The 15,232-nt window shown below is 46.0% G+C and overlaps 1 protein-coding gene across 1 annotated transcript in view; it reads right to left on the reverse strand.

Annotated features, from left to right (window-relative positions):
• HECW1 (HECT, C2 and WW domain containing E3 ubiquitin protein ligase 1) overlaps positions 1–15,232 on the reverse strand; it is a 447,453-nt gene that overhangs the window by 26,885 nt on the left and 405,336 nt on the right. The window lies entirely within an intron of this gene.

Raw genomic sequence — 15,232 nt, forward strand, 5'->3', positions numbered from 1 at the left:
GAATCACTTTGCTGTATATCTGACAGTAACACAACATTGTAAGTCAACTGTACTCCAATATAAAATATAAAATAAAAATTTTTAAAAATGGGGTAAAAGGGGACCAAGAAAAAAAATATCCACTGTCCATTTCTGAAGAAAAAAAATCTTTGTAGGAAACAAGGAATAGAAGAATACTTCGTTACATAATGAAGAACATTCATCTCTGCATCATATCTGACAATAAAAATACAGGGTGCTGGTTACCACCACCCTTCACACTGCTCCATCAGTTCTAGTCACCGTAGTTCATTACAAGTGAAAAATGGGAAACAGATTAGAAATAACGTTTATGGAATGCCAATTGGGCCAACACATATGATGTTATCTCGTTGATCCTTGCTGCTCTATTTTATGACTATGGCCCTCTTCATTTCACAAGGAGTCTAGGGTCAATAATTAGCCCTGGGCAAGTGGTACACTGGGGAAACTGACCCATGTCTGCCAGAAGCCCGACCAAGCCTTTTCCTTTGTGTCCATTTTGAGAAGCTGGACAGTAGTGAGGTTAATCCTCTGGTCCAGGGGCCAGGCTGCCTGGTGTGTGACCTCGTGCCGGGACTTAACCACCTATGCTTCATTTCTTCTTCTGGAAAACGGCACCCTTCAGGTGATAACTATTATTATTTTATGTTGGCTTCCAATACCTCCTTGTGCTAATTAGGAATATTTTGATTCAAGTAACCTTCCACGAGTTTAAGCCAAAGGGGGAATTCATTATAAGGTCCTGGCAGTGTCTCAAGAAATGCAGGGGCAGGAATGCAGTTGAGCGTCAGGTACTGGGGTGACTTCACCCTCCCTCACCCAGTGTCTCCCCTTAGCTCTTCTCTGTGCACATCTGCTCCTTTCTTCTCTCTCACTGCCAACACGGCTCATGTCTCTCAGCCTGGAGTTCAAGCCCCTAGAGAGACCAACTTGACTTTCACTGACCTAGGTCCAAATTTCCAGCATGATTCCGTGATTGTCCCAACTCAGCTTGGATGTCCACCCTGCACCAATCCTGAGCGGTCAGGAAAGCAGGGTCTGGGGAAGAGATCTCAGAGTCTGGTGTCCTGCTCAGCACTTTGAAGCTAGGATCAGCGTGGCTTGCCTCTGTCTCCACCAGGGGCTGGGATCAGATGGAGGGTGGCAGATGGGGTTGTTTTCAGCACATGGGACTGCAATGCAGACCACCCACTGAGAACTGTTTATTTGCTTTGAATGGGGTCAGGCATAAGATGGAATTTCGAAAGACAAAATTATATTGGTTTCACAGGCTGACGTGGGCAACTCGTAGGCCCTTGATATTTTCTCATAGCTGTGCGAGCAAGCCATGATAATGTGGTTTGGCTTTATATAAACACAGACAGGATGGCTCATAGCCAGTCCAGTACATACAGTAAAATATATTCCAGAGAGATGAACTATGGTCTGGGATGTGTTAGTACAGAGCACATAATACAGGGACTGCACAATTCAAATCCAAACAACAGCTTAAAAGGCAGCGACGGGAATGGAAAGCCTTTCCCAGTTGATGAATTGCCCTGACAATCTCACGAGAAAACATCTTCCAGTGCTTGTACATCTCCTTATCCGTCTCACCCAGCTTGAACGACTGCTTGCTGGGAAACTGATTGTGCTTGTTGTCAACATTGGTTGGAAATGTGTAGGAATTAGGAGACGGAAAGAAAGTCCTTTTCTTTAGCCTACGGATGGATCACTGGAGAAACTATCCAGATAATTCAAGCAAAACAAAAGAAAAACAGTTTACTTTTTTATTTTATTTTATTTTGCGGTACGCGGGCCTCTCACTGTTGTGGCCTCTCCCGTTGCGGAGCACAGGCTCCGGATGCGCAGGCTCAGAGGCCATGGCTCACGGGCCCAGCCACTCCGCGGCATGTGGGATCTTCCCGGACCGGGGCATGAACCCATGTCCCCTGTATCGGCAGGCGGACTCTCAACCACTGCGCCCCCAGGGAAGCCCTCATCATCTAATTTTAATAGACTCCAAAGTATTTCATTTTCTGAATGTTCTATGCTTGGTTTGGCCCTCCCCACGCTGATGGAAACCTAAGTGGTTTTCATCTTTACGCATCTGCTCACAGGTATTGGAGGGGGACAGCATACAGCCAGTCAACTCTGGGACCATGGGAGAACCTCTGAAATGGGCAGATGTCCCTCTTCAAGCATCCTCATCAACACCTCAGCAGACATCCGGGAGATTAACTTGAGTTGCCTCAGATAAAAGCAACTGCAGCCACTCTGAGCTTTCCTAACGATGCTGAGGGACATCACGGCAGGAAAGCTGAAAGCAACCCATGTTACTGGCAAAGGTTTATCTCACTTCCATCTCGGCTTTGCACATTGCAGTGAGCGTTCAAAGGCAACGGAGTTTCACATATTTCCAGCACATCTTCCCACCTGGTTTAAAAGGCCCAGCAAAGACTTGACTCTCCCCTTGAGAGGGTTACTGTTTGTTGATTCATTACTCTTTGGGTTGTTTGCCAATAATCCAAGAAAAGCAGTATAGTGGAGAGGACCACGTTGCAAGCTCTGACGTCAGGCTGCTTCGGTTTAACTCTTCTGACCTGTGTGACTTTGGGCAAGCTGCTTACCATCCCTGGGCTTCAGTTTACTCATCTGCACAATGGGATCATAATGGTACCTACTCTATAGGGCAATTGCTAAGATGCTGAAAGGCTTTGCCCAGGGACTAGTGGAGGTCAGTCTACCTGGATGTTTATCCAGAGACTGGCATGCCTGATCCCTTTTCCAGGCTGAGGATCCTAGGGCTACACATCCAGGCCTGATCAAAGGACGAGAATGTGGGGCTTCCCTCGTGGCGCAGTGGTTGAGAGTCCGCCTGCCGATGCAGGGGATGCGGGTTCGTGCCCCGGTCTGGGAAGATCCCACATGCCGTGGAGTGGCTGGGCCCGTGAGCTATGGCCGCTGAGCCTGTGCGTCCAGAGCCTGTGCTCCGCAATGGGAGAGGCCATAACAGTGAAACCCGCGTACCACAAAAAAAAAAAAAAAAAAGGATGAGAATGTGGACTTGACCATTGGACTAGCCTGCACTTTCCTGCTGTTACAGAACTGCAGACTTCTGCTTTGCTTACAGACAGCACTCCTGTATCGCAGTGCCTGGCTACGGGCGAGGGCACAGTCCAGATTTGCTGAACTGAATTAAATCGAAAGTTATCATTTGGTTTGATTCCAGTGGATAAACTGTACAAACCTACTGAAAATTCCTGAAACATCATCTGAAGCTTGTTCGAAGAGATTAATTGTTCACATTTCCAATATCTAGAGTAGGTCTCTGATCCGAAAGATGGACAGAAAGACCAAACTGCAGAGAAGACTTGAGGTCATGGAGTCAATGTATGGGCGAATATGATGAATGTTTCACACCCAGAAGCTGAACTAGCAGGTCTCTCTCTCCCTTTCTCTCTCCCTCTTCCATCTCTCTAATGAAACTTTGTGTAGGAACATGTTTTAGCAGCAGGTAGGATGTAATGACTTCACGGTGTACTTTTCAACTGATTCTTTAAACAAAAGCAGTTTGCGTAATGGCAAAAAATTTAGCCAGGAAGTTTGGGAGAGGGATTTCTTGTCCACACGTCAGATTTATGGAAGGGGAAGCAGGATGGTTTGCCAAGTGAAGAAAATAAAAGACCTAATTACACAGCATTGTAAATCAACGATACTTCAATAACATTAAAAAAAGAAAAAGACCTCATTACCCAGGAAAGACATTTTAGATAGTGCAACAAAACCCTTCAAAAAGGCTTCTAGTTAATTCCTTTATATGAAAGGGATATAAAAATGGGATAACACCCTCATTGCAGTGCCCAGGCAACATTTCAAGTCTGAAAGGTTCTGTTGTGGTCTTTCTGGTAGTTTGATGCCCTGGCATAAAACTTGTGCCCCTGATAATTGTCTCACGGTGTCTTTTCGTTCCGGCGACCGTCTCAGGCTCTTCTTGACCTGTAAGCCATCCATCTCTCTCTGTATGATTCTTGGCTTCTGCATCTTTTCATGCATCACCGCTAAGCATCAGAGATACTCCCTGTACCAGCTTCAGCCTTGAGGAACCCAAAGCTGGTCCCATCTCTGGGCCTTCCTGCCTGGAAAGGGCATCAGACAGTGTATTAGGGAGCTGTAAAGAGCTGGACACTTGGTGACAATGTGCTTGGCTCTGCTGCCTTTGGTGAGGGGATGGGGGACTGAGGCAGACACAAGAACAGCTGGCGGGACACTGAGGTCTGCTCAAAACCCGGCACAGAGTCAACGGACCTTGATGGCTTCTTCCAAACACCATGGTATCTTCCGGAGCACAAACACCTTCAGAACCAGCACTGCAATGGCAAATACCAGAGGCTCAAAAACATTTTCTTGGTCACTGAGTGAAGCCAGAGGGCTGCTAAAACTGCCCCCGGGCCTGAATGCCCCCAGACCACCGTCACAATGGCCTGTCTCCCAAGCTATGACTCTGGGACTGAACCCACCTGTGCACGGCCTACCTCCTGCAGACTGACAGCTGAGTTCTAGAAGGTTTTCTCTGCAGCAGTCATGTTTTCCATCCCTGCTCATTTCCGGCTCTTCCCCCATCGCTACTTCCCTGGCAATGGGCCAGGACTTGCAGGGGTTAAGGTCCTTTAAGATGTCTTTGCGGTCCTCCGAAGAACAGAGCCGGTTCCTCAACTGTAGCACAGTTGGCATTTGCTGTCCTGTGCCCTGCAGGGTGTTTCACACACCCACCCTGGCCTCTGCCCACCAGACGTCAGTACCACCCATCCCCCCAAAGTTGCGATCACCAAAACTGTCTCCAGACATTGCCAAATGTCCCCTGCTGGGGCTGGGGCAAAACCACCCTCTTCAGGAGCAGGATATCCTAACAGGTGGCCATGGTCCCCTTTCTGACACATGGGCACCATCTGCCTCTCCTGGGCTCTCGAACGCAGTGAAGGTCACAACCTCCAGGCTTTGTGCTCCACTCTGCACACATCTGAGCAGTTTTCATCACTCCCTTAATTTCTTTTTTTTTTTTTTTGCGGTACGCGGGCCTCTCACTGCCGCAGCCTCTCTCGTTGCGGAGCACAGGCTCTGGATGCGCAGGCTCAGCGGCCATGGCTCACAGGCCCAGCCGCTCTGCGGCACGTGGGATCTTCCCGGACCGGGGCACGAACCCATGTCCCCTGCATCGGCAGGCGGACTCTCAACCACTGCGCCACCAGGGAAGCCCACTCCCTTAGTTTCTAAGTGTGCTTTCCGACTCCACCAAACCTCATTTCAGACTCCCGCCTAGAACTTGGGCTCTAGGTCTCTCTTGGGAAAAGGATGGGAGGGGAGAATAATGCCTCCCAAATGTACCAGATTATGTTATCCTTTCTGAGGGGATGATGTCTGATCTGAATTAAGAAAAGGAGTGAGCTTCCAGGAGAAGGAGCATTGCAAGCTGGGGGAACAGCAATGCCAGAGATGGGATCATATATGGTTTGCTTGAATAACAATAAAGAGGGCAAAGGGGCTGGACACTGGAGAGAGAACGAGAAGATGGGAGAACATGAGTTTGGAGGCATTCCCCAGGAGACAGGTCATGCAGGGCTTGGCAGGCATGGGAAGGAGTGTGGATTGTATTCTGAGTGTGATGGGAATCCACTGGAGGTCCCCTGGAGGGCTGATGGGATGAACTGATTGATGTTGGGAATGATCACTTTGGATGCCGCAGGGAGAGAGGGGAGGCTGGCAAGCGTGGGAGCAGACACTCCCAGGAGACACTGCAGGAGTTTAGAGGCTCCTGCAGTAACCCAGGTGGGAGGTGATAGCAGATGACACTGGGGTAGTGGGGGTGGAGGTGATGAGCTCAGATTCGGGATGTATCTTCATGACAGAGCCAAGAGGATTTGCTGATGGATTGGATGGGAGACGTGAGAAAAAGAGGCATCAAAGACAGTCCATGGTCTTGGGCCAGAGCAATTGTGTAGATGGTGGTACCATTTAATGAGATGGGAAACACGAGAAGAGAAGGTTTGGAAGAGAAACTTTAGAGTTCTCTTTTAGGCCTATTAAGTTTGTGAGGCTTACTAAATATCCAGGTGGAGCTGTTGAGTGGGCAGTTTGACCAATCAGTCAGGAACAGGGCCAGGCTGCAGATGTTAATGTGGGGTCATGAGGACGGAGCTACATGAATCCATGAAGCTGGATGAGATCACCAAGGAAGTGCGAGCGGTTGGAGCGGTGGACCAAGGGCTGAGCCCTAAACAGTGCAACATCCAGGGGTCTGGAAGTTGACAACAAAGGCAACTGAGCAGGAACAGGGGATGAGTTAGGATGGGAACCAAGGGATGTGGAGAGTGTTCAGGAAAGAGGCAGAGACCGACTGTGTCAAGTGCCTCTGAGATCAAATAATAGGAGGTCCAAGAGTTGCCCACTGGGTTTGGCAACCCTGATGAGAGCTGTTTCTGTGGAGGGAAAGGGGAGGAAAGGCTGGAGAGAATGGTAGAAGAGAAAGCAGAGAAAGTAAGCACAGATAACTCTTTGTAGGAATGTTTCTTTAAAGGGGAGCTGTGAATCAAAGTGGTAGGTGGAGGAGGGTGTGACATCTAAGGAAGCTTGGATTCGTTTTTAAATGTGAGAGAAATGACAGCGTGTTCATGCATTTTTAATCTCAACAAATTTACCGAGTGCCTCCTCTGTGCCAGGTGTGTACAAAGATATGAAGGTAAACGTTCGTTCTGAAGAATGTACAGTTCGATAAGGGGGAGAGATCTAGCAATGCAGCATTTCATTACCATGTAGCACGTGCTGTAGAAGAGGGCACAGGAGGTGTGAAAACCCAGAGGAGGGAGACTTGGCTGACTTGGGAGGGATTAAATCTAGGTAGGCTTCCTGGAGGAAGTGATGACTGAGGTGAGCTTTGAAGAATGAGTAGAAAATTAGTCTGCTTCAGAAGGCAGGGAAGGGCTTTCCAAGAAAATAAAATCATATGAGGAAAGAGGCGGGAAACAGAATGGAATATGTTTAGAACAGCAAGAAATTCACAATGACTAGAGCAGAAAGAGGGAAAAGGGGCAAGATGAGGCTGAAGAAAGAGGAAGCGGGAGGTCCTGGAAGGTCTTGTTCTCCATGCCAGCGAGTTCAGCCTTTAAATTGTAGAGAATGGGGACCCACTGAAGGGCTTAAGCCAAGGGGGTGACATGCTTGCTTTGGGATTTTAGAAAAATCAGCCTGCAGCCATGTGAGGGATAGTTCTGAGGATGGACGGTGGGGGGGGGGTATTACAGTATGTCCAGGGAATTGTGAGGAACATTTTGGAGATAAAATTTGCAGGACAGGGAGCTTTATGTGAGCAGAAGGAGAAGAGAAGGATGACAGGAAGTGGCTCCTGGGAGAAATTAGATCTTAACTTCGAGGGGAATCAAGTTGACGATGTTTAGCAGGGATAAAAGCTGAAAGAGTTTGAAGCTCAGCAGAGAGGTCAGGATAAAAGCATAGACTTAGAATTCATAGTTTGACATGGAGAGAACTTTATGGAAGTTTATTTTGATTCCATTGCTATAGTTTATGTAAAATTATATCTTTCCATCTATCTGTCTGTCCATCCATCCATCCACCCATCCATCCATCCATCCATCCACCCACCCATCCATCCATCCAATAAAATAGCATGGAAGGACTTAAGGCAAAATATTAATAGCATTTATTTCTGTGTGCGCTTATTTCCTTATGTATATTAAATATTTTTACAATGAATGTGGGTTACTGATGTGATAAAATTATATATGTTTATTTGCATACAATAGAGATACAAGGAAAACTAGAAGACATTGGTGTCTCAGAATCTAAGGGAGTAGACTTTGAGGCGGGAGTCCATATCTACCGCAGTGATGTTTCCATTAAGGTAGGGAGGGATAATAGTCCCCTAAGTTTGCGATTAGGTGGTCTCCACTGTTCAAGGAAAGAGCAATTTTGGTGAATACTGATGTCAGATTTCAGTAGGTAAAGGAGAGAATGAGGGAAAGGAGCCGTAAGCAGGGGGAGAGAGTAAAGTATAAAGACAGATGAGAAAGAGAACATTTCTGGAGTAAGGGCATGGAGGAGATGGGAACAGAGGGAGCCAGAACCTCAGTGGGAGATCTGCCTGGACCGGGAGAAGGGCGATGCAGGGAAGTGTTAGGGTCGAGTGGGTATTTGTAGTCATGGTGGGAAATGGAAGTGGTCCCCTCAGAGTTTCCACTTCAGTAAGATCTGAAGGCATCTCCTCAACGTGAAGGAGTCTGGTTGGTAGGGGGCTTTCAGGCCAGTGGAATGAAGGATGCATCAAAGGACAGGTGAGCTTTGCTGTAGAGCCTGCTGGGGTCAGAGAGTATGAATTAGGATTGTACCGTCTCTCAGGATCATTTCATTTTCTCTGGTGTTAGAGGTGCCGGGAACAGCTCCGGTGTTGAACATGGGAGACTGAGTTCTGATATTGATCCAAGGTGGCGTTTTGCCCATCAGATGGGGTGTAAGCGTGGAGGGGAGGGGGAATTGTGTACAGGGGAAAGAGGCGTTCAGGAGGCCTGGGGGAAGGAAACCATGCCAGATGGGCAGGGGATGGTGAGTCTGAGGTGCAAATGAACTTGGTAAGCAGCTGCGGTAGTGGGAGGAGGTGGGAATACTGGCTGTAGAATGATGATGGAGGGATTTTAGAGTCGTCAGTTTCAGATATGGCACAGTTCTGGGTGATAATGAGGCTGGGAGGGCCATTGTGGGAGCAGGTGGCTAGAGTGGAATGTAGGTCAAGGTCACTGGGGCTAGGAAAGTTAGTTTTTTTTTTAATCTAAACTAGTATATAATATATACTATTTAATTTTTTTATTCAAGTAGAGTTGATTTACAATATTGTGTTAGTTTCAGGTGTAAAGCACAGCGATTCAGTTATACATATATCTATTCTTTTTCAGATTCTTTTCCCTTATAGGTTACTACATAATATTGAGTAGAGTTTTCTGTGCTATACAGTAGGAAGTTAAGTCTATTCTCTTCAGCACCTTTACTCAGATAATGTTTCAAGGCATGGGTTGAAAGGCGTCGCCTCCCTCATCCCCCCTCAAATTGTTTAAATATCATAGATGCAAGGCCTGATTTACATTTGGCTTTCATAGCTTCCCTGTGTGTGGAAACAGCACTGCAAATTAGCTGAGAAAACTTGAAGTCTCCTTCATCTGTCCTGAAAGAGACCCTGCCAACACAAGATAATGACAGGATATGGTCTTCTGACTGCTAATTAGCAACTGAAATGAATGTGTCTAGCCCAAGTGCCCTTCACTAAAATTAGCCCTGCAGGGGGCAAAGGACTAAGACCAGGGCTGCTTATTCCTCAACATGGCAACATGGTGGCCAAATGGGCACCTCCCGTTCAGAGAAAGCTCTTCTAGAAGTAGATTATGCAGATTATCTGTATCTGTAGCGGGTTGAATGTGCCCCCCAAAGACGCATCGTCTTCCTCAACCCTGGATCCTGTGACCTTAAGAAAAAGGGTCCCAAAAACAAAAAAAAAAACCAAAAAAAAAAAAAAAAAAAAGGGTCCTTGCAGATATCATTAAGGATCCCCAAATGAGATCATCTTGGATTATCCACGTGGGCCCTAAATCCACTGCCAAAAGTGCTTATAAGAGACAGAAGAGGAGAAGACACAGAAACAGAGGAAAACGCCATGTGAAGACAGAATCAGAGACTCAAGTTATGCAGCCACAAGCCAAGAAATGCCTGGAGCCACCAGAAGCTGAACGAGGCTGGGAAGGATTCTCCCCCTGAACCTGGGCAGAGAACATGTCCTTGCTGACACCTCAATTTTGGATTTCTGGCTTCTAGAACGGAGAACACCCAGTCTGTGGTAACTTGCTAAGGTAGCTCTTGGAGAGTAATATAGTACCCAATGCAAAGGACACCCCTCTTCCTTCATCTTCTTGGACATTGATCACTAAATCTATAATTGCAGAGTTTATACGTTGACCCACTAAAGTCATATTTTTAATTTCATGCAAGAGGAGAATTTATCTAATTTTCAATAAGACATAGACTCTGGTTCCATGCCCAGAATTATATAGGAAAGTTGAGCAAAACATGCTGCTTGCCTGGATAACTGAAATGTTCTGAGATCTGCTGGGTAAAACAGGAAGGTGAAGGTTGAAAAGGTCTTAATTATCTGAGCTGCAAAGACCAGAGAATAAAGGAATAACAGTGTCACTGTGCTCTAGGCAAAACCCATAGAGCCCTACTGACCCTTTAAATGTTGTGTCCTTCTCTGCCTGTGACTCATTAAGCAATGCACAGTATTACACAAAAACTGAGTCAGGGGAAAAAAATAATCAATTTGGTATAACCTAAACAACTTTTAGGTTTTTCATTCATTCAATCTTTCAACAAATCATATTGAGGTACCTACCATTTTTGAGGCACTGTCTAGTTGCTGGGGTACTTAGAGCACAACAGACAAGGCTCCCAAGCTTCCATGGGGCATACAGACTAGTGACATTATGGTTCAGGAAATTATTAGAGTTACTGAACTACTACCTAAGTCTCAACTGAAATGACATTCTGTAATTTTCACCTGACTGGCAAAATAATAATGGCTCTGACAACATCATGTTCTCATGCTACACAAAAGCATACGTACTGGTATAACCACATACCAGGAATACTTGAAGCTATCTAAGTAATTGGTTCTGAATTAATTGTATTGGTAGAGGGGAAGTAGGAAAGCATAAACAATATATAAATGAATCAACATGATGTCAGGGCTTGCGACTATGTTCTATTTAGCTTGATTGTTTTGAAGATTTATCGACTGATTATATTTTTCTTTACAGCATAGAATTAGTTGATATTCTTTGAGATGAGAATAGAAGAAGAAAGTCCCTAGAAGTCTGGATAGTAAGGAAAGCCAATCTTGGAGTCTACGTTTGCTATTCATCATCTGAAACCTGAAAGTCCTTCATGCCCCTTTGTGCCCCAGAGGTCCCAAGGCATCTGTCTGGTCCGTTCCCAGCCTGTGCCTGAGGGTCTGTCTCCTGGATTATGTCACACACTTTCTTAGATGTCTGGAGTGATTCCCACGTGTCTGTCGTAATGATGTTCCTAATCATTAGATTTATACGTCTCCACCAATTATTCCCCTTCTCAGATCCCGAGACCATTTAGGTACCTTGATCCTGTTCTCAACTTGACTAGGGTTGAACTTTTGTCCCAGGTCCACCTGTGCAAATGTCCTTTTCAATACATCTTTTTTCCCAGACAGCTTTACTATTCTTAACTTAGGAAATCCATTCCAGGTGGTTGACCCTGACCCTGGCCCTGGCCCTCCATTCATTCCAAATTCTGTTGCTGTAAAACTCTTCACCCTTCCCACTGCTCTGAATATATATTTCCTCTAATGAAGTTGAGGCTAGACAGAAGATAAACCTTTGTATTTTCACATAACTTATGTTTATAGAAAAGCTCTTCCAATAGACAAAAAGTCTTTTGAAGACGAGATGTTGACTCTCTTAATTCTGTTTGGTATTTAAACAAATCCGAAAATGAACACCTCTCTCGGACAGTATATCTTTCGATGACTTAACCAATAGTTGCAATTTTTAACATTTTTATACTTAGAAAGTGTCAAGCGTAAGGATTTCTCAGCCATGATATTAACTACATATTGTAACTTATTCTCGGGCTTGTACTGTTACTAGAGTATTTTCAGTTCCTTTGTCCTCAAAGCAAATTTTTAAGGTGGGCAGGATCCATTTCCATTTACTTAATCAAGCCACAATGTATCCACAAAAAAGTCTGAGGCACATAATCGAAGCCTAATTTTTAATCCCCAGGTTACATGTTAGGACACTGAAGTAAGGTAATGTAAACAGCCTGGTCAAAATAATTAACTTTGATTCTTTTGAAACCTTTGCTCAGTTTAAATCCTAACACACCAGGGAAATTAGAAGAACAGGAAATGGCATCTCCCGCCTCTGTGCAGCACAGAAGCTTATTCACACCTCCACCAGCGGTCACTTATACAAAACGTGCTGTGACATCTTGTCCAATCATATACGCATGCAGGAGAGCTAAAGGTGGGAAACCCAGATCTCTATGGCGGGAACTTATTATTATTTTTTTAAGTCCTTTCAATGTTAGGTTGAAACAGCCTCTCCACTTCTCTCTCCCCATCTACAAATAAGGGATAATAATGTTCAATTTTGCTTACCTACCTCGAGGGAGAATTTTAGAAAAGAGTACTTTAATGTTCATAGGTTCTTTGAAGATGAAACAGCACTCCATAATTGCTAAATTCTATGATATTTTAAAAACCCATCTCAAAGATACTCCTTTTTCCTTATGCTTGTAACTTTGATTAATTAAAAACAATGATCCTTTCTCAACTTCACTATTTAAGTGCATTATATGTGTTTCCATGCTCTACCCAATATTATTGCCTTCCTCTTTGGACCTTCATGTTTTCTAACTTCTCATGTATTGGTAAACGGAGTGAACATCTGTCATTTCTGGCTGGGGTGATTTCATTTCTTTGTGTGAAAACTGCACCCACATCTAGCTTTCTTCTTCTCACACTCTCTGGAGGGCTCCTGAAGCCGCCGCCAGCATCTGTGGCAGTGTTTCTCCAAGGGTGGCGATCCTTCCTTTGGCATCAGGTTCCCTGGGGTGCTTGTTCAAATATAAGTGCCCGGAGATTAGACTCTCTGTGGGGTGCACTCTGGGAATCTGCATTTAAAACAAGCTCTGCAGTTGCTGACTGAAGTTTGAGGACCACAGACTCCAAGTCCCTCATCCTTTTTTTTTTTACGATGGAAAAATATGGCGTGAAAGTCGGAAGTGAAGTTTTGACTTAGGCAACAGTCACTGTGCTCTATGCGTGGGCACCAGAGAAGGATGGAGTTCAAAGACCTGTCTCTTCCAAAAGCAGAGGATGTGAAGGGTCCTGCTTGGCCTCTTCTCAGCCCAGTGACCTGCATCCATGCCTCCTCCTGTCCCACTAAATAGGGGAGGGGTTCTTCCTTTTGTCCCAAGCTAATCCCCTTCTTGTGTCACCAGCCTGTACGCGGTGACACTTGCCATGCGTTTTCCTCCAGTCCAGAGGACAAAGGGCTGCCCTGGTTTCAGTTTCTCTTTCCACCTGTGCCGTACAAGTCTTTCCCTTTCTTCTTTCATCGTCTCCTCAAAAACCTTGCACCCTTCCAGCTGCCCCACCCAACTGAGCTTCCAGAAAAAGCAGTGATCAGGTCTACAGACGGCTAATACAAATTAAAACAAACAGAGCTCCCTTTGGAATGTGAACGCAGTGCAAACAGCGGAGGCAAGTACCAGCAAAAAGCGCGTCCCTGCTATGCCGTCAGTATTTGGGAAGGGCAGTGTTGATTCTTTGCAGCTCCCTGTAAGTACAGAACGACGTTTCCCGGTCCCACGCCACGCCCGGCGTGGTCTGCATTCTCTCTGCTGGGCGCACATTCCTGCCAGCTGAGTTCAGGGTTTGGCCCTAAGCTAGTGTCCCATCTCTACAGCTAATCGTGGGTTGGGCTTGGTCCTGACATCCCGGCTTCGCTCTGTAATTGTTCCCTCCTGGTCTGTGGGAAGACTGAGGCGTGGCATCTGGCCCTCCTGCACATGCAGGCCCGCGGGGAGGGACAGGGTGGCCTGCCGCTGGGCAGGTGACAAAACCACCTGCCTGAACACTCCCTGCCCTCTACCCTCCCAACCACCCAGGAATGCTGTGGGAATCCTGATTGCCAAGGGGCGTGGCGTCTGTCCCTGAATGAGTCGGGGAGGCAACCGTCCTGGGAAGCCTAGAGGGGTGGGATAGGGAGGGAAGGAGGGAGACACAAGAGGGAGGAGATGTGGGGATACATGTATACGTATAGCTGATTCACTTTGTTATACAGCAGAAACTAACACCATTGTAAAGCAATTCTCCTCCAATAAAGATGTTAAAAATAAAAAGCAAGTGGAAGAATTACTACTGAAGAGGACTAACTAAATAATTTCATTTCTATGAAGTTCTAGAGCATACCAAGAAAACAGGTGCTGAAAATATCTATTCAGTGGTTTCAGGGAGTTGAGAGGGGTCACAGATAGACTGGGAAGGCCCACGAGAAGATTTCTGAGGTGACAGAAAAATTCCATATCTTTATAAGGGTGTAGGATATAAATGTATATACGTTTGTCAAAAATATACAGATAAAGTTTGTGCATGTAACGTGCAAATTTTACTTTAAAATATCAAATCCAGGTCTGGAGAAGTGTACAGGTTCTTGAAACTGGGTGATAAGAGCATTAGGCATGTCTGTTGTTTGTATATGTTTGAAACGACTCATAAAGGGTGTTAAAAACAAGGGGAAGCAAGTGGGAGGTTCTCTTCTGGATGGACTTGAAGGGAATCAGAGCATGGACTCAGCTCAGGGGCCTGACTTCACTGTGGCTCGTGCCCCGTCCCTGCTCAGGGGCTGGGTTACGCTGGTCCAGGAACCAGAGATGTTGAATATGAACGTGTTTTTTTATAGAACTATAGGCCAGGGAAGTATTCTTAATCCTGCAAAAATATTGCTGCCCTTGGTCGGCCATGTGACACATTTATTTTCCCAAGCTTTTTCCATATGGGAACATTAAAGCCATAGTTCTCAATAGGGACATATTTGGCAATATCTGGAGACACTTTTGGTTGTCACGACCCCGGGATGGTGGTAGTGGTGGGACTGTACCTAGTGGGCAGAGGCCAGGGATGCTGTTCAACATCCTCCAACGCACAGGACAGTCCTCACCATAAAGAATCATCTGGGCCCAAATGTCATAGTGCCAAGACTCAGAAACCTGGGATCAAGAGAACCAACCTAGCTTTCTCTAACGCTTTCTGATGTCCCTATAAGATACACACATACACTCAAGGACAGAACGATGGCATCCGCATCTGTTAAATGCCTACTGGGTACCAGTCACTTTTCCGGTACCCTTACGACCATCACACAGAATAGGCACTGTTATCACCTTTTCATGGGAAAGGAGGTTAAGATTCAGACCCTGCCCAGGGTCACACAGCAGCTGAGAGTTGCAGCAGGAAGTTACTCCTCTGGCTGTGTGGCACCCTGCCTCAGGAACTGAAGGGTGCTGCCTGTATGCCAGAAACCATGCTGGTTGCAAGGGGCGATAACGTGCTTGCTGCTTGATCCAGTTTCGAAGCTAGCAC

This window comes from Stenella coeruleoalba, assembly GCF_951394435.1.
Source record: "Stenella coeruleoalba genome assembly, chromosome: 9".
NCBI lineage: Eukaryota > Metazoa > Chordata > Mammalia > Artiodactyla > Delphinidae > Stenella > Stenella coeruleoalba.